Genomic DNA, 26,947 nt, shown 5'->3' on the forward strand with positions numbered 1-26,947 from the left:
GATCTTTCGCCAGAAGCGCTGTCAATGACTGATTTACACTCCATTTACCCGGCTCCTGCTGCGGTCACCAAGAGATGTAACTGGTTTTGATCCTAGCCCAATTGGTTCAAATCGCCCCTACCTTACAAAAGTTCTAGACCCGGGAATTATTACTCAGGGTGTAAATGAAATGAGTCACGCACAGGAATGCTTCGGTGAAAAATCGTACTTATATTTATTTGGTCTAACATACACTGGCTAAAACATGCACTACTAAACGCAATCACTGTCTCTGTGGAGAATAAAATCCAGTTTACAAACAGCATACATACAGTACAGAATTGAGACCTAGTAACACGCAGTAATTCCCTGGTGGATTCTAACTTCACCCCTACCCATGAATTACCCAGTCGAAGCTCCCTCCCCAGAATAGCCCTGAAAAGCTTTACTTCTGAGAAAACTCTGAGCCCTTAGTCTCACCCAGCTTGGGACACTCGCGATCATGCTCACCACTACACACACAGTTGGTTTCCTCGCTCAGCTCAGCCATTGGAAGTCACTGCCTGGTTTTCAGTCTCGGCAGCTTCTTCTGCGGAACTGCGGCTTCCTCCTGGTACATCGATCTTGTTGGAGCGAGAGCGAGAGGGAGAGAGAGCTCTCTCCAGTTACAAGCTGCAAGCTCCAAGCTTCACACCCACCTTCAAGCTACAAACTGCAGGCGAAAAATAAAGTGGAAAAGACCCTGTCTTTATGGGAGTTTTGCAATCTCTATCTTTCCCGCCAATCTTTAAAACCCCTTTGTTTCTAAGCACGGGTACTTAGTCAGTGATGGGTCATCCAACCCATATGCATTGGGCTGATAGCACTTAATCTGGGCATCTCTCTGAGCCTTTGTGTTGGGAAAGACTCGGCTCCTATATGGCTGGCCAGGCTACTGGGTTCATTGTTCTGTTTCTCCTTCTGAGATGGAGGTGAGAAGTGCTTTTGCATATTAGAGTGGCTTTGTCAATGGTCCCCCTTCCTGGCCGACAGCTCTTTTGTCAATATTCGTGGCTCCTTTCTTTAGCTGTGACTGATGGGCAAACCCGTTCTGGATGTCTGACAGTCCTTTTGTCACAGCTAACTGCCATGTGGCCTCTGGAGTTTTAACAAAACAGTTTTTTTCACTTCTCTGCACAGGGTGATCCCATCACAGGGAAAATACCCACAGAAACACCCATAAAGTCCATGAAATATTCTCGACTGAGTCCATTCTTTAAACAGCAACTTTGCGATCTCTTCATACCTTACCTGTGATCATAGGCAGTCCCTCGGGATCGAGGAAGACTTGCTTCCACTCTTAGCAGGAGTTCTTAGATGGCTGTACATTCCAATATGAGAACCACAGTTTCTGTCACAGGTGGGACAGACAGTCGTTGACGGAAAGGGTGGGCAGGGAGCCTGGTTTGCCTCACGCTCCTTCCGCTGCCTGCACTTGATTTCTGCATGCTCTCAGCAACAATACTCGAGGAACTCAGCGCCCTCCCAGATGCACTTCCTCCATTTAGGGTGGTCTATGGCTAAGGACTCCCAGGTGTCAGTGGGGATGTCGCACTTTATCAGGGAGGCTTTGAGGGTGTCCTTGTAACATTTCTCTGCCCGCCTTTGGCCTGCCGTGGGTGAGTTCCAATTAGAGCGCTTGCTTTGGGAGTCTCGTGTTTGGCATGAGAACTATGTGGCCTGCCCAGCGGAGCTGATCAAGTGTGGTCAGTGCTTCAGTGTTGGCGATGTTGGCCTGGACGAGGACACTAATGTTTGTGCGTCTGTCGTCCCAGGGGATTTGCAGGATCTCGCGGAGACATCGCTGGTGATATTTCTCCAGCGATTTGAGGTGTCTACTGTACATGTCCACGTCTCTGAGCCATACAGGAGGGCGGGTATTACCACGGCCCTGTAGCCCATGAGCTTGGTGACTGTTTTGAGGGCCTGGTCTTCAAACACTCTTTTCCTCAGGCGGCCAAAGGCTGCACTGGCGCGCTGGAGGCAATGTTGGATCTCATCATCAATGCCTGCTCTTGTTGATAGGAGGCTCCTGAGATAGGGGAAGTGGTCCACGTTGCCCAGGGCCACGTCATGGATCTTGATGTTTGGGGCACAGTGCAGTGCAGCGAAGACAGGCTGGTGTCGGACCTTTGTCTTTCTAATGTTTAGCGTAAGGCCCATGCTTTCATACGTCTCGGTAAATATGTCGACTATGTCCTGGAGTTCGGCCTCTGTGTATGCACAGACGCAGGCATCATCCGCATACTGTAGCTCGACGACAGAGGTTGGAGTGGTCTTGGACCTGGCCTGGAGACGGCGAAGGTTGAACAGCTTGCCACTGGTTCTGTAGTTTAGCTCTACTCCAGCAGGGAGCTTATCAACTGTGAGGTGGAGCATGGCAGCGAGAAAATTGAGAAGAGGGTTGGGGCGATGACGCAGCCCTGCTTGACCCCGGTCCGGACACGAGTTGGGTCTGTGATGGATCCGTTGGTCAGGATCATGGCTTGCATGTCGTCGTGGAGCAGGCGGAGTATGGTGACGTACTTTTTGGGGCATCCGAAACGGAGGAGGACGCTCCATAGTCCTTCACGGTGGTTGACAGTGTCAAAGGCCTTTGTGAGGTCAAAGAAGGCCATGTACAAGGATTGGTGCTGTTCCCTGCATTTCTGTTATAGTTGTCATGCAGTGAAGATCATGTCCTTCGTACCCCTTAGTGGACGAAATTCGCATTATAACTCTGGGAGGAGCTCTTCAGCCACTGGGAGAAGTCAGTTGAGGAGGATTCTTGTGATGACTTTCCCAGTGGCCAACAGCAGGGAAATTACTCTGTAGTTGCTGCAGTTGGACTTGTTCCCTTTTTTAAAGATGGTCATGATTACGGCACCTCTGTAATGCAAATGCTTAATGGTTACAGTAGTGTAGTGCTCACGGTACTGGACAAGCAACTCAGAGATCATGGGCAGGCATTTCCTCGGAGCTGCTCCCGCATCGCCACCATAACTTTACCGGAAGTTCAGTGAAAACACTGAAGTAGTGTTTCTGCCACTTCTGGCAACTGTATGATGGCGGACCAGAATCCAGGAAATTACCAGTTAGAGGAATTTAATTTTTACTATGGCAAGTTTTAAAACTGAATTCAATTAATCTGCTAATTTGTGGGATAGCATCAGAAAAGTGACCATCAAACCTACCAGACTGTTATTAAAACTCAACTAATGGTTCATTAATATCTTTCAGAGAAGGGAGCCTGGTGCCCCTACCTGTGATCTGTCTTACTTGTGTCTCCACAGTTAGTGCTTGAAGCTTTAATGCCCTCTGAAATGACTCAGTAAGCCACTCAGTTGTACAAATGTTTGCTATGAGTCTGAGCAAATAAGGGTGAACAGCACATGTGGCCCTGCCAGTGTCACCCAAATCCGAAAACAAATAAAAAAAACTTGCACAATAATAAAAAAGGTGACTGAACTTTTAAGCGTTTTTTTTTCAGAATCATGAGTATTTGAACGGCAACAACTTGCATTTATAAAGTGACTTTAACACAGAAAATTGTCCCAAGGTGCGTCACAGAGACTAATCAAATAAAATAAGAGTTCGAGCCAAAGCAGGAGATATTAGATGGGGTGATCAAAAACGTCATCAAAGATATGCTTAAGAGATGAGAGGGAGATAGAGATGTTGGGGGCTTAAGTAGAGAGTTCTGGAGCATGGCGCAAAGACATGACGACCAATGCTGGCGCAAAGGAGTGTTCAGGCATGGTGGAGGTTACAGAGATTGGGTGGGGCAAGGCCATGAAGGGATATAAACAAGAGGATGAGAGTTTTAAAGCTGAGGCATTGGTGGATTGGGAACCAATGTAGGTCAGTGAAGACTGGGGTGATGAGAGAGAGCAGAACTTGGTACAGAATAGAATACAGACAGCAGGGTTTTGGATGACTTAAAGTTTATGGAGGGTAGAGTTTGGGAGATTGGTTAGGAGAGGATTGGAATAGTTCAATCTAGAGGTGACAAAGACATGGATAAATGTTTCAACAGCAGATGGACTGAGGCATGGATGGGCAAAGTTACAAAGGTGGATGTAGGTGGTCTTTGTGCAAGGATATGGGCTCCAAGTTTCCACATGATTTGCTCCTGATTTTTGGGAGCAACTGGTGTAGAACGGACTATCTTAGAAATTGGAATTCTCGTCATTTAGTTTGCTCCAGTTCTAGTCAGTTAGAACAGTTTCACTTTGGAACAGAATTTTCTTTTCAAAAGGGGGCGTGTCCGGCCACTTACGCCTGATTTCAAAGTTTCGTGAGTGAAAACTTACTTCAAACTAACTTAGAATGGAGTAAGTGAAGATTTTTGTACGCTCGAAAATACCTTGTCTACACTTTAGAAAATCAGGCGTAGGTTACAAATCAAGCGTAGGGAATGGTGGGGGGGGTGTTTAAAGGGAAGTTTACAAACATTAAACACTTCAGTTTTACAAATAAAGAGCCATCATCAATAATAAATGATAAATACATCAATAAATCAACCAATAAATCAATCAAAAAAAATTAATATGAAATAATTTTTAAAAAATCAATAAATAAAACATTTTCTACTTATCGACTGCAGCACCGGGAGCCCTCCAACAGCATGCTGGCATGCCCCTCTCAGTGTGTCTCTGTCAGTGTCTCTATCTCTCTGTCTGTCTGTGTGTCTCTCATTCTCTGTCTGTCAGTGTCTGTGTTTCTGACAGCGAGGGGAGGGTGAGGAGTGGGGTAGAGGGAGAGAGAGGGGAAGCAGAGGGAGGGAAGGGGGAGAAGGGGGAGGGATGGGGAGAAGGGGGAGGGATGGGGGAGAAGGGAGGAGGGGGGAGAAGGGAGGAGGGGGGAGAAGGGGGGATGGGGGAGAAGGGGGGGAGAAGGGGATAAAGAGATGGGGGAAAGGAGATTGGGGGGGAAGGAGATGGGGGGGAAGGAGATTGGGGGGGGGGGAAGGAGATTGGGGGGGGGGGAAGGAGATTGGGGGGGGGAAGGAGAAGGGGGAGGGAGGCTGAACGGGCCGGGCCCGAGACTTCGGGCAGGGCCTGTTCCCAGCACCAGATTTATAGGTAGGTGGCGTTGGGTCGGGTCGGGGGGGTGGTGGGAGGGAGGTCGGTTCGGTTCGGGTCGGGGGGAGGAAGGGAGAGGGAGGTCAGGTCGGGGGGAGGGAGGTCAGGTCGGATCCAGTCCGGGGGTGGGTGGGGGGGGAGCGGGTGTCGGGTCCCGGGTCCGGTCCGGGGGCGGGGGCAGGGGGAGCGGGTGTCGGGTCCGGTCCGGAGGCGGGAAGCGGGAGTCGAGTCGGGTCGGGAGGAAGCAGGAGCTGGCCGTGGGAGGAGACTTATTCACGCAGCCCCAATGAGGCCATTCGGCCAGGGCTAGGGGCTGCGTGCTTCGGGCCCCTCCCACACAGTTTCGGGCGCCTGGAGCTACTACACTTGCGCGCCCACTGTAGCGTGCATGTGCAGAGGTCCTGGCACTGTTTTCGGCGCAGGGACCTGGCTCCGCCCCCTACAGCTCCTGCTGCGCTGTGCTGAGGGCCAGAGGACCTGCAGGGAGGTGGAGAATCTGGAGGGTTTTTTTAGGCGCACTTTGTGGCGCGAAAAACGGGTGTCCAGGTCGGGACAGCGCCGTTCTAGGCACGGCTCGAAACTTGGGCCCATAGAGTTTAGGACGAGGGTCAAAGAAGATAGTTTTGATCGTCCCAATGTTTAATTGGAGGAAATTACATCTCACAAAAGATTAGATGTCGGAAAATAAGTCTGATAACACAGAGACAGTAGAGGAGTGAAGAGAGGTGTTGTATAGATAGCGCTGGTTGTTGTAATTTGTCTTCATCTCTGTCTCAGAAAGGTTCAGTGCCACGGTGCTGGAACAGAGGAAGAAACAGAGGAAGCTTCCACTTGAAGAATTGCAGCCTTTCAACCTTGATTGGTTTTGTGTTTGCTTTTGACACCAAATAATTTGGTCCTGAGAATAACCTAATGTACAATTCCTCTTGGTCCCCAAGACAAAACACAACACTTACGATCAAATAAGATCTTCCTCCTCGGCAGGTGCTTGTTCAAAATCCACTTTCCATTTTAGGTCAAAGAAAATACGCTTGGACTTTCCGGGACCTATGTCCATCTACGCCGTGTGTATGTGGCTGTAAATGCCCTGCAAGCTTTGAGTTTCCGCATGCGCTGCGCATGTGCGAAGACCCAGAACTTGCGATCTCTCAAGTTTCAGCTTGGCAGATCATCCACATCCCCGGGAAGTGGACTTTCGCTGTCGGAGATTTGGGTTTTTTGCGCAACGAATGCCCGTGAATCTCTTACGCCTGGTAAAAGCAGGCCTTCTTTTATCAACGTACGAGTTTAAATAAATATTAAAATAATTTTAAAAACATTATTTAAACATAGTAAAACTTTTAAATTAGTTACAGGTTATTTTAACCCCTTTAAAATGTTTAAATTTATTTTTCAAAAATTGACTTTTTTGTTTTAAGTGTTTAATTTAATTGTATTTTAATTAATTTTGAACATATAATAAATTATTATTTTTTAACTGGTGCATAATTGTGTTTTTTTAGGGGATTCCTATTCATGCTTATGGGGATTCTGTATGTAAATGGTATTCCCATAAGCATAAACATGTCTCTGCCAGATCCTGCAAATCTCCTGGGAAGACAGATGCACCAACATCAGTGTCCTCGACCAGGCTAACATCCCCAGTATTGAAGCACTGACCACACTCGATCAGCTTCGCTGGGCAGGCTACATAGTATGCATGCCAGATACGAGACTCCCTAAGCAAATGCTTTACGCGGAGCTCCTTCATGGTAAACAAGCCAAAGGAGGACAGTGGAAACGTTATAAGGATACCCTAAAAGCCTCCCTGGTAAAGTGCGACATCACCACTGACACCTGGGAGACCCTGGCCGCAGACCCCCCCCCCGAGGTGGAGAAAGTCCATCCGGAAGGGCGTTGAGCTCTTTGAATCTCGACGCGAGGAGCATGAAGAGGCCAGGCGCAGGCAGCGGAAGGAGCGCGCGGCAAACAAATTCTACCGACCCCTTCCCCTGACGAATGTCTGTCCCACCTGTAACAGTGTCTGTGGCTCTTGTATCGGACTGTTCAGCCATCAAAGAACTCACTTTGGGAATGGAAGCAAGTCTTCCTCAATTCCGAGGGACTGCCTATGATGATGATGATGATGATGAATGTCGATCCCTTTTTTGATTGGTTGGGCTGACCAACGTGATCCCAGGAACGCTTGCGAACCACGTGCGCACCTGGGATATGTGGGCCTTTATGCATGCATATGCCTGCAGGCCCAGGAGCGTGAGTCTCCGAACTGCTGTGACCATCAGGTAGGGTCATACTTTTCTTGCGGTTCGGAGGCGTTTGCCCGCAGGAAGCCTCCGACAACAAATTCAGGCCCAGAAATTGCATCCTGAGGGCAATAAAAGAAGGGCAACCAGCATCCAATATTTCAAAGCCAGAAAAGAATCCCTGATGTAATTAACATCTAATTAACTTCCTTCTGGGAGTGTGGCTGACTACAAAGTCCCCAAAGAAATGTTCATATATCTCAAAGAAAGAAAGACTTGCATTTAATAAGAACATAAGAACATAAGAAATAGGAGAAGGAGTAGGCCATACAGCCCCTCAAGTCCGCTCCGCCATTTAATACGATCATGGCTGATACGATCATCTCCATAACCTCTTATTCCCTTATCATTTAAGAAACTGTCTATTTCTGCCTTACATTTATTCAATGTCCCAGCTTCCACAGCTCTCTGAGGCAGCAAATTCCACAGATCCACAACCCGCTGAGAGAAGAAATTTCTCCTCATATGGCCCCTCGAGCCTGCTCCGCCATTCAATAAGAACAATTCCACAGATTCACAACCCTCTGAGAGAAGAAATTTCCCTTCATCTCAGTTTTAAATGGGTGGTCCCTTATTCTAAGATTATGCCCTCTAGTTCGAGTCTCCCCTATCAGTGGAAACATCCTCTCTGCATCCACCTTGTCAAGCCCTCTCATAATCTTATACGTTTTGATAAGATCACCTCTCATTCTTCTGAATTCCAATACATAGAGGCATAACTTACTCAAACTTTTCTCATAAGTCAACCCCCTCATCTCCGGAATCAACTTTGTGAACCTTCTCTGAAATGCCTCCAAAGCAAGTATATCCTTTCGAAAATATGGAAACCAAAACTGCACGCAGTATTCCAGGTGTGGCCTCACCAATACCTTATATAACTGTGGCAAGACTTCCCTGCTTTTGTACTCCATCCCCTTTGCAATAAAGGCCAAGATTCCATTGGCCTTCCTGATCACTTGCTGTACCTGCATACTAACCTTTTGTTTTTTATGCACAAGTACCTCCAGGACTTGCTGTACTGCAGCACTTTGCAATCTTTCTCCATTTAAATAATAACTTGCTCTTTGATTTTTTTTCTACCAAAGTGCATGACCTCACACTTCCCAACATTATACTCCATCTGCCAAATTTTTGCCCACTCATTTAGCCTGTCTGTGTCCTTTTACAGATTTTTGTGTCCTCCTCACACATTACTTTTCCTCCCATCTTTGTATCGTCAGCAAACTTGGCTACGTTACACTCGGTCCCTTCCTCCAAGTTATTAATATAGATTGTAAATAGTTGGGGTCCCAGCACTGATCCCTGCGGCACCCCACTGGTTACTGATTGCCAACCCAAGAATGAACCATTTATTCCTACTCTCTGTTTTCTGGTAGTTAGCCAATCCTCTATCCATGCTAATATATTACCCCAACCCAGTGAACTTTTATCTTGTGCAGTAACCTTATATGTGGCACCTTGTCAAATGCCTTCTGGAAGTCCAAATACACCACATCCACTGGTTCCCCTTCATCCACGATGTTCATTACATCCTCAAAGAATTCCAGCAAATTTGTCAAACATGACTTCCGCTTCATAAATCCAATCTGCCTGACCGAATTTTGCTTTACCAAATGTCCAAATCTATAGACAATAATTAAGGCCCCACATGTAAAGTCAAAAGACTTCCCTTCAGATAGCAGTTTATTGCAAACATGTTGGATTATCAAAAACTATCATGCGAGAAAAAACTATAATGTAAATTTGAACTAGGATTGAGCCATGTCCTGGAGAAACATGGAAGAAGGTTTCTAGGTATATCGTGTTGTTATGGGCAGATTGGCAGGAACACCAACTGTACCTTGTCTAACTGCTTAATATTATAAAGGTGACCATGTCAGTCTGTATCTGCATGTTGCCAGTATGTATGCCAGTGTAGGTATAATCTGTGGCTTGCTGCACGAAGCTCTGGGATATGATGGTGGTGGTAGTGGCGGGGTGGGGAATAATCACAGCTTTTGTGGCTGAATCAGTCACTATATCTGCCAGTGAATAATCTCTTGAAAGTTCGAGGTAATCTCATGCAGTTTCTGTGGAGGACGTGGTGACTGATGTTATGTTTTCACCAATCAGCTTCAGAATGAATCATCATCTGCAACCTCTAAATATGTCTACCTCTTCTTGGTTGGATACTATTTACCGTTAGCAGATGATTCCTGCTCACCAGAGGACTCTCATTCTTCGATGCCATTTCAGTGTCTTAAAATGGACTCTTCAGGCATGGAATGAGGCTAGAAAAAGACACCAACTCCAAGGAGTTAAGCAGGACAGCGTGAAAATTACTTCTGAGTACTCAGGGGGAGAAACAACTACTTATAACATTTTGTAAGAAATGTAGAAAGTACAACTACAGACTATTTTATAACAAACTTCTTGAATTTATGGCAGAGACTTTAAAGACTGTTCCTGGCATGCGACTTAAGCGATATATTGACAAAGAGCTTTACCAACTATTCATTGCTACTGATTTTTATGCATGCTTGTTTGTTGTGTGAAGTCTGTAAAACTGTTATGTAACACTGAATGTACCCTTACACTGTACATACCTTACCTATACACCAGAGGGTGCTACTGCTGGAGACCTAAGGGTTATCTGCACATTGCAGGTAACCCAGTATAAAAGGGAGCTCACTCGAGGATTGCAAATGAAGGACTACAGTCTACACAGTTTAAGTGTCATACCCTGCCTCGTGGAGTCATTGCTAAAAGTGCCTACATACATCACAACTGGCGACGAGGATACAAGGTCACGAACTACATGCTTAGCATGTCTAATCACAGCAACTTTCAGCAATTTACTGAGAGGGTAGATTGAGATGCTTTTGTAGAAAGATTGGAACATTTCTTTATAGCCAATGACCTGGATGGGGACACACCAGTGACATGACCGAACAAGCGCAGGGCCATCCTGCTTAGCTGTTGTGGGCCCACCATCCATTGTCTCGTCAGGGACTTGCTAGCCCCAGCGAAGACAACCACCAAAAGCTATGAAGAACTGGTAACACTCATATAGGAACAACTAAAACTGAAAGAAAGCATCCTCACAGCGAGGCACCGGTTCTACACTTACCGGCGACCTGAGGGCCAAGAAATTATTAAATATGCTGCACACTTAAGAAGACTAGATATACCGTGTAATTTTGGAGACCACCTTAACAAAGCACTAAAGGACATATTCGTCATTGGAATCGGCCACGAGGACCTCCTGCACAAATTGCTCTCTGCCAACATCACAGTTATCCTGCAGAAAGCAACTCAAGTGAGCCAGGCCTACATGGTTTCGGCCGGCGACTCCAGGCGAATACTGACCCAGGACTTTAAACCAGTGAGCGCAGTGCACCGCATGGATACTTCGAAAGGCAGGAATGCTGCCCCAACTACAGCAACCCTGAGTTCGCCACATGTGGCAAACCGGATGGTCCCGTGCTGGCGCTGTGGAGGAAACCACAGGGCCCACCAGTGCCGCTACAAAGACTATGCATGCAAAGGCTGCAAAGAGAAAGGGCACCTTCAGAGAATGCGCAGAAAAGGCTGTACTCACCGCGTCTCTGATGAGTTGGCTGATCACCGGGGCTCCGACACAGATGAAGGTGAAGCTGCTCAAATCCTGGAAGAAGAGTATGGAATTTATACCTGCTCCACTGAAAGTTCTCCGTGGCCGATGGAAGTAGACATCGACGGGGTCCTAGTTTCCATGGAGATCGACACAGGGGCGAGCCAATCTGTAATGAGCCAAACGACCTTTGAGAAACTTTGGATAAATCCTGGCACTCGACCAAAACTGTCTTCGGTCCAAGCACAGCTACTCACCTACAACAAAGGTAAAATCCAAATCGTTGGCAGCGTGGACAGCCAGGTCTCCCAGGGTGGCATGTTGAACAAACTCCCTCTGTGGATCGTTGCCGGCGATGGTCCCACGCTGCTGGAAAGGAATTGGATGAACCCAGTCCAAATCAGTCTAAGTGGCAACGGCCTCTGGGCTTCAGCAATCGACATCGAACATGGATCCATCGCTGCATCCAGAGATCCCACTGTCCAGCTCAACTCCGTGGCGACGACTCCACAACACCACGGCGAAATCTCCAGGACCGAAAATCCAAACTCCACCTTCCAGGCTGGGGCAGGACTCCAAGAGGTGAACATCGTCAAAAGAAATGGAGTCCCGACATCCAGGGCCGAACCTGTGGAAGAAAAGACCACCACAGTCTACCTGAAGGAGAGCCAGAAGATGGCAGTCACACGACGAGGAGATGAACCTGCAAGCAAAATGGCCACGGCAATACCACGAGGGGCAGCGTTGGAGGAGCGACACGTGGCACCGAGCGGCCAATTGGATTGGAAAGCCCCCTTAAAGGAGGCTGGTAACCAAATAAATTAAAAAGGACAGTTTCAACTAAATGAGGCCAAGGACTTTAAAGCTAAAGATGCAATAAAAGGGTGCAAGTATGAAAATGTATGCAATGTAACCATGAATTGTGATGCTGGTGTAACAAATGTGACTAATGAGATGAATGCTTGTGTGAGTAAGGTTAAGAACGAGCTTGTTATGTTTGATAATTATGACAGAGAGTTTGAAATGCCTAATATAATCATGTCTGGTGAGACCATGACACCCAAAAGTGATGCAAATTTTGTAATGTATAATGCAGGCTCGACTCTGTGTGTTCAGATCCAAGGTGTCATGTATACTGGTAGGACACTGCTCAAGGACATTGGGTCCCACAGGGACCATGCTGATGCTGGAGGAATCCCCTTGTGGGAGACACCCAGGTCCAGCAGGCTACCTGACCATGTAGTCTGTACCTTTGAAACAAATGTGATGCCCCTTGCAGGACATACACACACACCCAGTTGGAGCAGACCCACTACAGGGACAGTGGTCAATGGGCAGCACAGCCACCACCAATGGCAACCTGCACCAGATCAGCCCTACAACCCCTGGCCACCAGGGCCAACACCAGGAGTGAGAGACCAATACTCTCCAGCTTCCCTGGCAAACCCTGGGATGACCTGACCCTCATCCCAATTGGTGGACAAGGGGCCCACCCAGTCCTGTGGCCCTGCCCACCAACACACAACTATCCATATCACAGAGTATGCACCCTACCTACTGCTGCTGTGGCTACCCCACTGAGGGATCCCACAACAGTGACACCCACATGGTCTGTGTGTGAGGGAGGGGAATGGTATGAGGCCAGCCTCAAGCACAGGGATCACACCTGGCATCCACACAACCCTCACCACAACCTCCCATTGCTCACTACTGATCTCCTCCCCAAGTCATGACAATAAGGATATTAAAAATGCTTAGCGGGGAGTGTTGTTATATATGCATGCTTGTTTGTTGTGTGAAGTCTGTAACACTGTTATGTAACACTGAATGTACCCTTACACTGTACATACCTTACCTGTGAGACCGAAGGGTTACCTACACACTGCAGGTAACCCAGGATAAAAGGGAGCTCACAACTTGATGTCCTCACTCAAGGAGCTGCAAATAAAGGACTACAGTCTACACAGTTTAAGTATCATACCCTGCCTCATGGAGTCATTGCTAAAGGTGCCTACATACATCACAGCTATTACCATACTGGGTGACTGTATGCAAGGAGAAATTGTAATGCAAACTTGCAGATACGCAAGGCTGCAGTGTGGATGTATTAGGGGTGAAATAGGATGGTGCAGTCCGGTGGCATGAAGTGGGCACAGGGAAAGGTTCATGCTCAGGACCAGGTAGGCCCAAGGCACACTCAATATTGGGCCTCAGGCTGCATTTATATTAGATTGGTCATCTTCAGAGGTTCCGTTTGAATGGAATCAAAATCCAACTGTCTGTTCAGAATTTTTAAAAAGAATGTTATCACACATTCAAGACCTTCAGTCAGAAAAGATGGTTTCGCTGCAACTGAGACATTGCCAAAACCTGCAGGTCTGTGCCAGCTCAAAAACAATCCAGTTGGTGCCATCTGCTAACTGCTATTATAAAGTAGAAGATCCAACCAACCTAGCATGACTAGTGGCATTTCTTTGGAGATGCTGAGCAAACCGAGACAGCAATCAATCAATAACAACAACAACTTGTATTTATATAGCATCTTTAATGTAATAAAATATCCCATGGAGTGTTATAAGATAAAAAATAACTGGTTACAAAACATCAGACCAGTCTCCTACAAAACAGCTATATTCCATGAAAGGAGCCTAATTGTTATATGACCCAAGTCTGGTGAATAATCTTGAGCTGTTCTTGCTGATAGAAATTAAGAAGTTTTGTATGGCAGATAACTTTTTTGGATTCCATTTTGATGGCACGCACAAGGTTCAGGTTAGTCATATGGAATATAAATTACAGGCTGACTAACTTTCACACCTCAGAAAAAGACAGGAATGTGACTAGTTCAGGAAGGCCTTGATTTGATGGTTTCATTGTTGTTATTGTACTTACATAGGAACCCACCTCACAAGTCATTCGAAGCATTTATCACAGATCAATAAATCAAGTCTATTAAATTCAGCCAGTTTGATTTCTTGATCAGATACAGGCATAGAGGCAGAGGGAATGCTCCGATTTTAATTTCACAATGCGCTGGGAGAGCGAGAGGGGTCTGATAGCGTGCAAGAAATCTGAAGGTCTGCAGAGCGCGTCTGTCAGTGGCTTTTTAACTCAATCGCCTCATTATCATTTCTGGATTTCCCATCCAATCAGCGGCAACGGGTGTGATGTGGACCCGCAGGATGAGATCATTAACTTCAGTATTTAAAGGCAAACTCCAAACATGCAATTTGAAGAAGTTTGGAGTTGGAAACCAAAGAGAAGTAAGTGCCAATATGGCGTCCAGTTGGGCAAAGGCTGCGATTTGTTTTAGTGACGCCTCCCTGGATGTGCTGTGGGGGAATGGGGGATAGCAATGGGGGAAGAAGCCTGGCGCTGAGACCAAGAAGGTGCAATTGGAGGTAGCAGAGGAGGTCAACAGCAGGAGTGTGGTGCCAGGCTCCTGGATTCAATGCAGAAAGCAGTTTAATGACCTAAGCAGGTCAGGAAAGGGGAGTACAGTGGCACATTCCCCTACATCCTGCTGTGCATAATCACCCCACCCCCTCACTCTGCCTTGTCAAGCCTACTCCAACATGTCAATCCTTGTACCCTCTTACCTTGGCGGTTCACCATTCTTCTCTTTTTATGCACTTCCTCACATTTTCATCTATCCATCCACCACTCCCACTCATCCTCATCCTTATGCAATGGCATGCCTCTCCCTCACCAAATGCACTCCATTATTTGGATGAACACATACCATTACACTCTTCTTTCCCTCCTTGCAAGAGAAGAATGCACAGAACACCAGGGAGAGAGACCAAACCAGATAGGCCCCTCCAAACATCTTGCAGCTGACAAGCAGAGGAGGAGGCACTGGAGATCTGTGGAGTTTTGGTGTGCTTGGCCATTGGAGATGGGGTGCTCACAGCTATCTGGTGACCCAAATAAATAAAAGCACCCACATATCATACTGCACTCAGTCATGTTGACTTGAGCTGAACAGTGAGTAAAATATGATCAGCTTCATAATAATAACTTGCAGCATATTCTTACCTTGCCAGAATTAATTCAGTGGGGCTAGATTTTCAGTTGTCTGCGCTACTATTTTTAGGCATACATTTTGGCCTTTACGTTTGCGGTAAAGTTGACGTTGCATGAGGGTTGACAGCGTAAACCGCAAGTTTCAGCAATTTTAGTCCGAGGCTGGTAGCGCTACGAGAGAGGCCTTGGGAGGGGGGAGAAACAAAAACAAAAAAATAGCAAAGAACATTCAACAAATTTCACAAAACATTCACAAAACCTTTACCTACTAAATCGCTGACAAAAAATTACAAAATAAAAACTTTAAACTTACCTTTTTTGCAGGTCGTTATACTTACCGCTGCTGGCAGGGCTGCACTGACAGGTTTGCCTGTTGGTATTCTGGGCGAGGCAAAGAGTGCCGAAAGCATGACAGTAACGCAATCCGTGGCATTGCACGTTGTTTCACGTCGCGCACCTCTCCCTGGCGGTACGTGGAAGCGCCACCGCAAAAAGATGCCCGACGATCCCGCCGACCGGGTTTTCGCCACAGAGGGTCAAATCGCGGCCCGGTCACAAAGTCAGTGAGAATCTAGTCCAACGTCTTTTGTCGCCCACAGTGCCTTCACATATGAAGCAGGAGTTGGTGGACATGCCGAACGACGAGTCCTCAGAGGAGCTGAGTCCTTCTGAGGATGCATCGTCACGGCACTCATTCAGACCATGCACAAGATCAGATACTCACACTTTGGTGGGACCAGTAAGACAGGTAGTTGGGTTTTTACCTGGTGACTCACACATCTCAAGTGAGCAAGAGCAGATGGAGGTGACAGAGACAGCAATGGAGAGTCCACATCGGAGGGCGCAGTCCTCTCTAAGCTCTGCTCAGCTGGATGCAGATGCATTACTTCGGAGGATGTCGATGAAGAGGAGAATCATTGAGCAGCAGACAATGTGCGATGCACTGCCAGGCCTTCAAAGTGGAATCACCACGATGGCAGAGGGATTGTAGGAATCCACCTCAAGCATGATGGGGGTGATGTCACAGGCCATGGACAGAGTGGCCAGTGCCATGGACTGCCAAATGTTCCAATCAAACTAGTCCATGCACGCCTTCAACACCACCATACAGACGCTGGATACCAACCTCTCAGCAAATGTACTGTGAACAAACCATTCCCCACAAGCAGATAAGAAAACACCTGTGTGCAAAGTATTTATTGGCATCTTTGCCTAAGATTACTTCAGCCCTATCAATTGCCTTGGTTTCACTGATGAGTTTCAGGAACCCCGGGAAATCCATGGATCCAAGGTTAAAGTAATAACAGTGTGTCAATTGAGCGATTAGCATACGGAAATTGACAGCCCGCCTCTCCCGAGGGTGTTGCATGCAGGCAGCCTAACACGCTCCAGTCAAGTGCAGAAGGTTGAAGTCGGTTTCTGGCATGTTGTCAATTTTGCTGGCTTTAACACACTTACATGCACCCAAACCTCTACGCTCTTCCACATTAAAATTCTGCCCGATGTCTTATCCTTTACTGTAAATGGCAGGTATATTTGTGCAAACAAACATCGTGGGTAACCCTAGATAACCTGCGAATGGCTAATAACCTACTGTAATTATGATATATGCAGTTGTCTAATGTTTTTTTTATTTCAGTATATTTCAAAAGGATTTTGAATGATAATCTTCATCTGATTTTATGCAAGTTGGGTGTCAGTCTCAAGCCAGCAGAAAGAATCAGTGAAATCAGGCTCTGCAATAGCATTTTGCCACACAAGAAGTGAATGGCCTGGTTTAAAAGATCAATGCTTTGTTCAGAGATAGCATAGAAGTGTCTTCAATTGTTTGACATTTTGAGGAGAATAGCATAGCTACTGTAAATATACTCTCTGTACTGAATAGTGTAGATTTATCTATTTAATATTCAATAAATTTGTCTGTGGATTTCTAGCCTGAGCTTGTCTAATAGTTTATATTTATCCACCTACGAAGGTAAGAGGCTCACCTGGCAGCCTGTGTTATTTTTCAGCAGCCCAGAATAAAATGGTAATATTGTTTGTTTGATCCTGCATCTTGCTACATTTACCTGGATATTGAACAGTTAAGGGTAGAATCAGAATCATAGAATGGTTACAGCACAGAAGGTCATTCGGCCCGTTGAGCCCATGGCGACTTCAGCTAGTTCCACTCCCCTATCCTTTCCCTGTAACACTGCAAATCTTTTTCCTTCAGATACCTATCCCATTCCCTTTTGAAAGATTAAATTGAGACTGCCTCCATCACCCTTTCAGGTTGTGCATTCCAGATCTTAACCATTCGCTGCGTAAAAAAGTTTTTTCTTACTTCGCCTTTGGTTCTTTTGCCAATCACCTTAAATCTGTGTCCTCTGGCTCTCAACCCTTCTGCCAATGGGAACAGTTTCTCTCTATCTATCCTATCATGACTTTGAACTCCTCTATCAAATCTCCTCTCAATCTTCTCTGCTCCAAGGAGAACAACCCCAGCTTCTACAGTCTATCAACATAACTGAAGTCCCTCATTCCTGGAATAATTCTCGTAAATCTTTTCTGCACCTTGTCTAAGGCCTTCGCATCTTTCCGAAAGTGCAGTGCCCAGAATTGGACACAAAACTCCAGCTGGGGCTGAACCAGTGTTTTATACCGGTTCATCATGATTTCCGTACTTTTGTACTCTATACCTCTATTTATGAAGCCCAGAATCCCATAAGCTTTTTTAACTGCTTTCTTAACACTCTGGTTTGTGTGGGACATGAGGTCTGTTGACTCTGAACCCAAGCAGTTTATCTAGGGTAAAAACCTCAAAATGTATCATTGCTTTTGCAACATGTTGCAGGTATAGCACCTTCACATCCTTCTTTAGGGGTGGAAATCAATTGTGTTTCTGGACAAGAAAATATTATAAAATATCAGCTCTCCCTAAACAAGAGGACTCTGATGATATGAGAGGTTCCAGCTGTTTGTCGGAGATCAGTAATGCAATAGTGAACCCAGAGACACCAGAAGAAAATACTACTTTCAAGGTGAAAGCCTTCCAAATAAAGTGGAATGGGAGCTCTGCTTGCGGTCTTTGTCAAACCATTAATGGAACTATCCACCTTTCTTAATGGAGGTCTCTGTTATGCCAATGAGCTGAATTATCAGAGACATCTGCATGTATAAAGAAATGGCAACAGGTATCGCTCCAGATGTGCAGCCTGACTTAAATCATTGGACGCGGCTTGAATGTTAGGAAATTATGTCACAGGATGTAATCAGGAAATCTGAAATAGGCATCAGTAAACAGCGCCTGCTCTCCCGGTATCATCAAGGGTGATTATTGGCAACACACATTCATCTGACTCAGGATGATATAATTATACCCTTCTTTAACATTACCCGTGATTCCTATACTTCAAACATTGCAACATATTTCTTGAGCTATTCTTTAGAGAATGTAATCATAAACTATTGTTGTTCAATACAAATCAAAGGAGTAATTACAGAGTTCTTGCTGTTAATTTCACTTTTCAATCATTTCAGTGTGGCAAACTAAAGCTAATTTTGCAAAACTGGAAGCATGTATGAAATAAAAATGAGTTTTAAAAATATCACAGTTACCTTGGACACTTTTTGAGACTATTCAAAATCCTAATGCTCTAACTCTAAAGATAAGTGTTAAGTAAATTGGATATCTCCTAAATGCAACATGCGATAGTCAGCTGACACAGGTGCTAAATCTGGAAAGAGCATATTCATGTGTGAAAAAATAACTGATTTGGGTTTTGCTGTACTGTATCATAGATATTAATCATTTCAAAATTGTCATTTTATTTTCTTATGCTATTTTTCATGAGTTCCTGTAACTTCTTTGTTTCTGATTGTTTCAGAAACTTAGGGCTCAAGTTTCAGCCTGAGTTGCTCCTATTTTTATGGAGCAACTAGTTTAGAATGGAGTATCTTAGACATTGCAATTCTCACCACTTAGTTTGCTCCAATTCTAGTGAGTTAGAATAGTTTTGTTTTAGAACAGTTTTTTTTTTCAAAAGGGGGCGTTACCAGCCACTTACGCCTGCTTTGCAAGTTTAGGCAGCAAAAAATTACTCCAAACTAACTTAGAATGGAGTAAGTGTAGATTTTTGTACGCTCAGAAAAACCTTGCCTATACTTTTAAATCAGGCATAGGGAACTAGAGATAGCGGGGAGGGAAGTTTACAAACATTAAACACTTCACTTTTACAAATAAAGAGCCATCATCAATAATAAATGATAAATGAATCAATAAATCAACCAATAAGTCAACCAAAAAAAAATTAAAATAAAAAAAATAATTAAAAATCAATCAATAAATAAAAAATTAAGTTTCTACTCACCTACTGCAGCACCGGGAGCCCTCCAACAGTGTGCTGGGATGGGCCCTGGGATGGGCCTCGCCCGCCCAGTGTCTCCCACTCTCTCTCTGTCTCTCTCTGTGTTTCTGATAGCGAGGGGTGGGGGAAGAAAGGGGGGAGGAAGGGGGGAAAGGACGGGGAGGGAAGAAGGGAGGAGGGAGGGGGAAGAGGAGGAGGGAGGGGGAGGTGGGAGAGGAGGGTGGGGGGGAGAGGTGGGGGAGGAGGGGGAAGGGCTGAATGGGAGGGGGGCTGAATGGGAGGGAGGGAGGCTGAATGGGAGGGAGAGAAGGGGGAGGCTGAATGGGAGGGAGGGAGGCTGAATGGGAGAACATAAGAACATAAGAATTAGGAACAGGAGTAGGCCATCTAGCCCCTCGAGCCTGCTCCGCCATTCAATAAGATCATGGCTGATCTGGTCGTGGACTCAGCTCCACTTACCCGCCCTCTCCCCGTAACCCTTAATTCCCTTATTGCTTAAAAATCTATCTATCTTTGACTTGAAACCATTCAATGAGCCAGCCTCAACTGCTTCCTTGGGCAGAGAATTCCACAGATTCACAACCCTCTGGGAGAAGAAATTCTTTCTCAACTCGGTTTTAAATTGGCTCCTCCGTATTTTGAGGCTGTGCCCCCGAGTTCTAGTCTCCCCCACCAATGGAAACAACCTCTCTGCCTCTATCTTGTCTATCCCTTTCATGATTTTAAATGTTTCTATAAGATCACCCCTCATCCTTCTGAACTCCAAGGAGTAAAGACCCAGTCTACACAATCTATCATCATAAGGTAACCCCCTCATTTCTCGAATCACCCTAGTGAATCGTCTCTGTACCCCTTCCAAAGCTAGTATATCCTTCCTTAAGTAAGGAAGGAAAGGGAGAGAAGGGGGGAGGCTGAATGGGAGGGAGAGGCTGAACAGGAGGGGGGGAGGCTAAACGGGAGGGAGGGAGGCTGAACGGGAGGGAGTGGGGGAGGCTGAATGGGAGGGAGTGAGGCTGAATGGGAGTGAGGGGGGAAGAGGTTGAATGGGAGGGAGGGAGGCTGAATATGAGGGAGTGGGGGGGAAGGCTGAACGGGACAGATGGAGACTGAATGGGAGGGGCAGGGTGAGGCTGAATGGGAGGGAGGGAGGGGGAAGGCTGAATGGGAGGGTGGTGGCGGGGAGCTGAATGGGAGGGAAGCCTGAGTCCCAATCTTCAATGCCCGGTGAGCCCATTCGGTCAGGGCTAGGAGCGGCGTGCTTTGGGCCCCTCCCATGCAACATCGCAGAGATTCGGGCTGTGAGGAGCTACTGCACATGCGCGCACACTCTAGCGCGCATGTGCAGAGGTCCCGGCACTGTTTTCAGCACCGGGACCTGGCTCCGCCCCCGACCCCTTGTGCTGTGCCACGCCGAGGCCGAAGACACCCTGAGGAGCTCGGAGAATCACAAGGTAAGTTTTCGGCGCTCTTTTTATTCCAGAAAGTCGGCGCACCTTATGGAGATGAGCCATTTTTACAGAGGGCGGAAACTTGGGCCCATAACATAGTCGATAGAGGAGAAATCTTGAGCAATTTCCCAGAATGCTGCCATTGTTCACTGAAGAGATCAAAGAGCGTCAAAACATGGCTTCAGAGACAAGAAAAGCTGTGCTTGAGGAAGCTGCTGAAATCAATCGAATGGCCAACTAATTTAATGGACAAGGGCCAACTGGATATAATTTACTTGATTTTTCAGTAAACATTAAGGTTCGGTCAGTAACAAAATTACAGAAAATAAATTTGCAGGGGATTAATGGAAAGTTTGCCAACATAACAACAGTTATTGCACCAAAAATAGTAATTCAATTTGGAAAACATGTCTTGACATGAAAAGGATGTTATTGTAAATTAACTAGTTAGATTGAAAATTGGCAATAGCAGGCAAAAGGTAATGATGAAAGGAATAGACTCTGTCTGGGGCAGCACCAAGTATTATTCCACAGGGGTCTGAGCTAGGTTTCATGCTGCATTATTTACAAACAATGTATAGGAGGTCACTAAAAGAAATATTATAAATTTGATGATGACACAATGATAAGTATCCATTTGCTTCTTGGGTGAGGTGGATGGCATTGAATAAGATCTGCTGACAGTAGGTCAATTGGCTAAGGAATAGCAGATTGATTTTCATGTGAATAATGAAAAGGTACTGTGTCAAGGTTCAAAACAACAACAAAATGAGTGCAAAGAGAATCAGTATCCATTGACAAAGTGGAAAAGGAATTGGGTATAATTATCGACCATTCACTGAAAGTATCTTCTTTTAAAAGGCTGGATGTGCATGTGGCTAAGGTTGAATAATGTAGATTGTAATGTTAGATTAATATCCTGGAGAGAAATTGATTATCTTTGCGGTCATTGAGAAATTTCACAAAGCTTTTTCATTTTGGAAGATTTACTTATGGCTATCCATCTCACTCTGGAAAGAAATAGGGTGGGTATTGCCTGCGAAAGGGCAAGTTGATCATGACCTGGAAAAATTGAACGTGGTGGCCTTTACGCGTGTTACACATTACCATATTCTTATTTAACTAACTCTTTTATTTGCTACATCACAGTCATTCTTCTAATTTGCATGTCTCTGCAACATCTGGGAATAACAGGTTTTGCTGTGTAAACGCTGAAGCAGCTTTGCCTTTTTTAACATCTGTCTTGTACTGCATGTATAGTTCAATTAATCAGCTCCTGATATCATGAAATGTGGCAGCCAAGTAAAAACAAAACATGAGGGAATAAGAAGGAGGGTAAAAGGCTTAACTGGAATGAACGTGGGCTAATTTTACAGTGCAATTTTATGATCTTTGGTGGAAAACAGTATGGCCTCAGAGCGCTGCAATCAGCCACTATAAGTGCCGGGGTTCAGGCTCCAGCCTCCCCAATTGGCCCATGGTGACCCAGTCCTAAATTTTAGGGTCAACACGCATATATTGCCGGGCAGGAGAAAAGTGCTTGTTTCGGAAAACCTGGAAAACTCACAGAAGTGGTGGGGCAGGCGTTGAGGAAGCAGTTGTGAACGCAGAAATGCTGCACTTAAATCTCGGCTGCTGTTAGACAAATGCCACCATGTAGCAAAAGGAACCAGGAAGAAAGTTTGAAACTTCTCAAAAGAATGTCAGAAATATGATTCTGAATGATATTAGGCATGGGCACAGGGGCAGAATAGCAGGAATTGGGAGGAAAAAACCCTCAATACAGCAATCTGGACCATGTGGAAGGAAGAGACACAGGTAGTGAGTGTCAACTTCCCAACCCCAGAGGATTGATGACCTCACCGGTCACCACAGGAAATGTGTGAGCTGATGTTAATGTGTATTTTGTACATTTCAGAGAGTAGACCTATTCTTACCCTAAAATTGCATTGATAAATCTGAAAACATAAGAATAGGAGTAGGTCATTCAGCCCCTCGAGCCTGTTCCATCATTCAATTTGATCATGGCTGATCTGTATCTTAACTCCCCGCATCTTCCCACCTTGGTTTCGTAAGCCTAATAGAAAACTCTATCAAACTCAGTTTTGAAAGTTTCAATTGACCTAGCCTCAACAATTTTTTGGGAGAAGAAAGTTACAGATTTGCAGCCTGGAAAGTATCAGTCTATGCACTAAATGATCTGAGGTGACACCCGTGCATGTAAATCTTCAATTAAAAGGATACAGCATTTTGAAATTCATGCATGTCTGATGAAGCCTCACTAATTGCTGGAGTTTTTTGAGGATATAACCAAGCAGGGTGAATAAAGGGGAACCGGTGGATGTGGTGTTGTTGGATTTCCAGAAGGCATTCAATAAGGTACCACATAAAAGGTTACTGCACAAGATAAAAGCTCATGGGGTTGGATGTAATATATTAGCATGGATAACGGATTAGCTAACTAACAGAAAACAGAATGTCGGGATAAATGTCATTTTCTGGTTGACAAACGGTAACTAGTGGGATGTGTAAGGGTTTCTAATTACCTAGTCCCCGTTACACACAGTTCTTTGACGTCAGGATTTATAAGAACAAAATACACATGGCATAGGGTTTTGGCTCAACCAAGATTTGTTTGCTTATTGAACTTACACTCAATTACCTCCCCTGTATAAATATTTCAGGATTTATATGGGATGAACAAACCCCAGAATACAAACCCCGATGAAAGGGTCATTTGCATCGCAGTGACCTCCCCTGTATAAATCATTACGATCTATGTGGAACTAACAAACCCCAGAATACAAACCCCTACGAAAGTGTCATTTGCATTGCCCAATATGACACAGTTAAACCTGTCCGCGATTTGACTGCTACACATAAAGTTACCCAGGCCCAATCACAAAACCCTTCTATGATTTGGCTGGAACAAACATATAATTTCCAATTCCTCGGCTAACTTCTGAGGTTGATTTTAGGCCCTTTTCTTGGTTGTAGCTTGTGCCCCGAAGACACACCACTGGCTTCTGTTGCTGTTTCGATTCTGTTCCTGTACTGCTTCCTTGCCTTCAAAAATGGATCTTCTTTATACCAAAAACCAACTTGTAATCTTGAAACAGATTTAACACAATGGCAGCATCAAATGTGAACACTTGATGGCTAATTGTCCCTCATTTAGGGTCATTGTCCATGATTACTTTGGCCACCGCCTGTCTGTCGGGTGAGGTCCTTTACACTGTAACCTTCCCAAGGTGACTTAATTGCTGGTTTCTAGTAGCATTCATATTCAAATGGCTCAGGGTCCAGTTCATTGTCTAGGCCTACACTGGTATCAGTCTTTCTGGAGCTATGGTCCAAGCTATGCTTTAACAATGTAACCCCTTAAGGTAAATGAATATGTGAAGGTTCTTGTATCGTTTCAGACAGAAACCATTAAAGGTGTGAATGTCTCTCTTCTGGTGCTCTGGTGATGTCCAACCTCTCAATGAGTCATAGTTTCGCTGCAATGTTCGGGACCATCGGATGTGTGAATGGCATTGTCTGTGTTGATTGTATCTGGCCACCACTCCCTGGCCAGACAGAAAACCATTGAAGGTGTGGATGTCTCTCTTCTGGTGCTCTGATGATCTGGCTGCAATGTTTGAATCAACCCTTTCCTGCCCAGCTCTTTTTATGGGCTGTAATGCAGTTCTGAGTTTTTATCTTTAATCATCCAATTTTTACGTTGGGAGGGAGGAACGGATCCTGCAGGTGCCACAGGGATCGGTGCAGGGGCCTCAACTATTTACAATTTATATTAATGACTTGGATGAAGGGACCGAGTGTAATGTAGCCAAGTTTGCTACTGATAAAAAGATGGGTGGGAAAACAAGTCGTAAGGAGGACACACCAAATCTTCAAAAGGATATAGACAGGCTAAGTGAGTGAGCAATCATTTAGCAGCTGGAGTATAAAGCGGAAAAATGTGAGGTTATCCACTTTGGCAGGAAAAATACAAAAGCAAATTATTATTTAAATGCAGAGAAATTTAAAAAATGCTGCATTACAGAGGGAGCTGGGGGCCCATGTGCATGAAACACAAAACGTTAGTAAGCAGATACAGCAGGTAATCAGGAAGGCAAATGGAATGTTGGCCTTTATTGCAAAGTGGATGGAATATAAAAGCAGAGAAGTCCTGCTACAAATGTACAGGGTATTGGTGAGGCCACACCTAGAGTATTGTGTACAGTTTTGGGCTCCTTATTTAAGGAAGGATATACTTGCATTGGAGGCAGTTCAGAGAAGGTTCACAAGGTTGATTCCTGAGATGAAGGGGTTGACTTATTAGGAAGGTTGAGTAGGTTGGGCAGATACTCATAGGAGTTTAGAAGAATGAGAGGTGATCTTATTGAAACATATAAGATACTGAGGGGGCTTGACAAGGTAGATGCAGAGAGGATGGTTCTCCTCACGGGGGAATCTAGAGCTAGGGTGCATTGTTTCAGAATAAAGGGTTGCACATTTAAAACTGAGATGAGGAGGAATATCTTCTCTCAGAGGGTTGTAAATCTGTGGAATTCTCTGCCCCAGAGAGCTGTGGCGTCTAGGAGCCCGAAATTCAGTACCGCTGGAAAGCTTGCACAGTATTTATATTTTCATAAAGTTTTATTAATTATTAGTGTTTTTTTGCCAGATTCAATCATCCACAGTATTTAGCTTTTTAAATAGTTTTATTAATTGTTTTGGTTCCATTAAACCTGCTGAGTACTGCTCAGAGGTTTTTACATACTTTTGTACAACGTTCAGGTCTGATTCTTTAGTGGAGTCCTGTGGGCTGCAGAGACCTGCATGGCAGGGTTCACCCTGAGGATGGGAGGAGTGTTGGGAGGGCAACACCTGGTACAGTGCCAGAGCATGTATACAATGACTATCATTGTGCCACCAGATGTATCATCGAGGAGTGCATAGGCATCCTTAAGCAAAGGTTCCGGTGCCTGGATTGCTCTGGTAGCACCTTGCAGTACTCTCTTCAATGGGTCTCCATCATCATCGTTGTCTGCTGCATGCTACAGCCGCTGGAGGTCAAGCCAGCAGTACCACCTGAGGAGGAGGAGGAGGAAGGTGCGCAGGAGGAGGAGGAGAGTGCGCAGGAGGAGGAGGAGGATTCCCGTCACCCCAGAGCTAGGAGGCGTCGACTAATTGGCGGGCCTGGAAGGGCCTGATGCAAACTGGTCAGCACCCGAGGGTGCGTCCTCACATATATGGAGGTGCCTGACACCTCCCCTGCAATCTCCCTCCAGGCATTATCTACTGACGGTCTGTCAGGTCTCCCCATGTCAGGAAACAGTATTCTTCTTCTGTCCTCCACACCATCCATCAGTGTCTCCAACTCCATATAAGTGAACCTGTTGGCTCTCCTTGCACCTCTGACACCAGCCATCCTTCCAACCATCCTTCCAGACTCCTTCCAAACTCCTTCCCCCCCAGGGCCGAGCTGCAAACTCTGGTGCAACTGGCTGGTTAGAAACCCTTACCTGCATGCTGAATTTCTCAGTGGTGATAACGCTCAAATTAAGACAGCCACACTGCTGAAAAATCCACTTTGGAAGGGTTCATTATCGCCGGAACCCATTTGTTCACTTTTGGAGCTAAATATGGGATGGCGCAGCCAGGAAAAAATGTTGGTGTTAATGGCCACAAAAAGGTGGGGGGAGCAGCAGCTTTCCAGCGGTACTGAATTTCCGGCCCAGAAACTCTAATGTCTTGAATATTCATGCTTTTGACACCTTATAATCGTAAGTTTGTTACAGTTTCAAAGATATATTCTTGTTATTTGTTATCAGTTCGCATTATTTCCAGGCATGGCGATTCTATGATTCTGGGCTGTAGAGATGGATATAGTTTTGTTTTTTAAAGCCGCTAATGAAACCTGTTTGGATTAAGAAATTAACTTTTACAACAGAATAAAATTGGAATATTAGAAGTTGCTGATTTATAACCTTTTTGTTCTTATTACATGATAATTTAATTATTTATAATTTAATTTTGTTTTTACCTTGTATTGTGGCCCATTTGTCGAGGATATTAATTAATAAGAATTCTGTAATTTTTCTATTTTGATTGTTTATAAATGGTTAAAGTTCAATTGGGCCAGAATTTACATGCAGAT

At 45.3% G+C, this 26,947-nt stretch overlaps 1 long non-coding RNA gene across 2 annotated transcripts; it reads right to left on the reverse strand.

Annotated features, from left to right (window-relative positions):
* Positions 1–201: 201 nt before the first annotated feature.
* LOC139259933 (uncharacterized) lies at positions 202–19,456 on the reverse strand. Of its 2 annotated transcripts, XR_011592682.1 has the most exons (4): positions 19,355–19,456; positions 15,015–15,186; positions 10,965–11,145; positions 202–2,886 (listed from the first exon to the last, which is right to left on the reverse strand). It is a non-coding gene; the product is annotated as an uncharacterized lncRNA (long non-coding RNA). The 2 variants fall into 2 exon arrangements; XR_011592683.1 differs by lacking the exon at positions 10,965–11,145.
* Positions 19,457–26,947: the final 7,491 nt, after the last annotated feature.

This window comes from Pristiophorus japonicus, chromosome 3, assembly GCF_044704955.1.
Source record: "Pristiophorus japonicus isolate sPriJap1 chromosome 3, sPriJap1.hap1, whole genome shotgun sequence".
NCBI classification, from domain to species: domain Eukaryota; kingdom Metazoa; phylum Chordata; class Chondrichthyes; family Pristiophoridae; genus Pristiophorus; species Pristiophorus japonicus.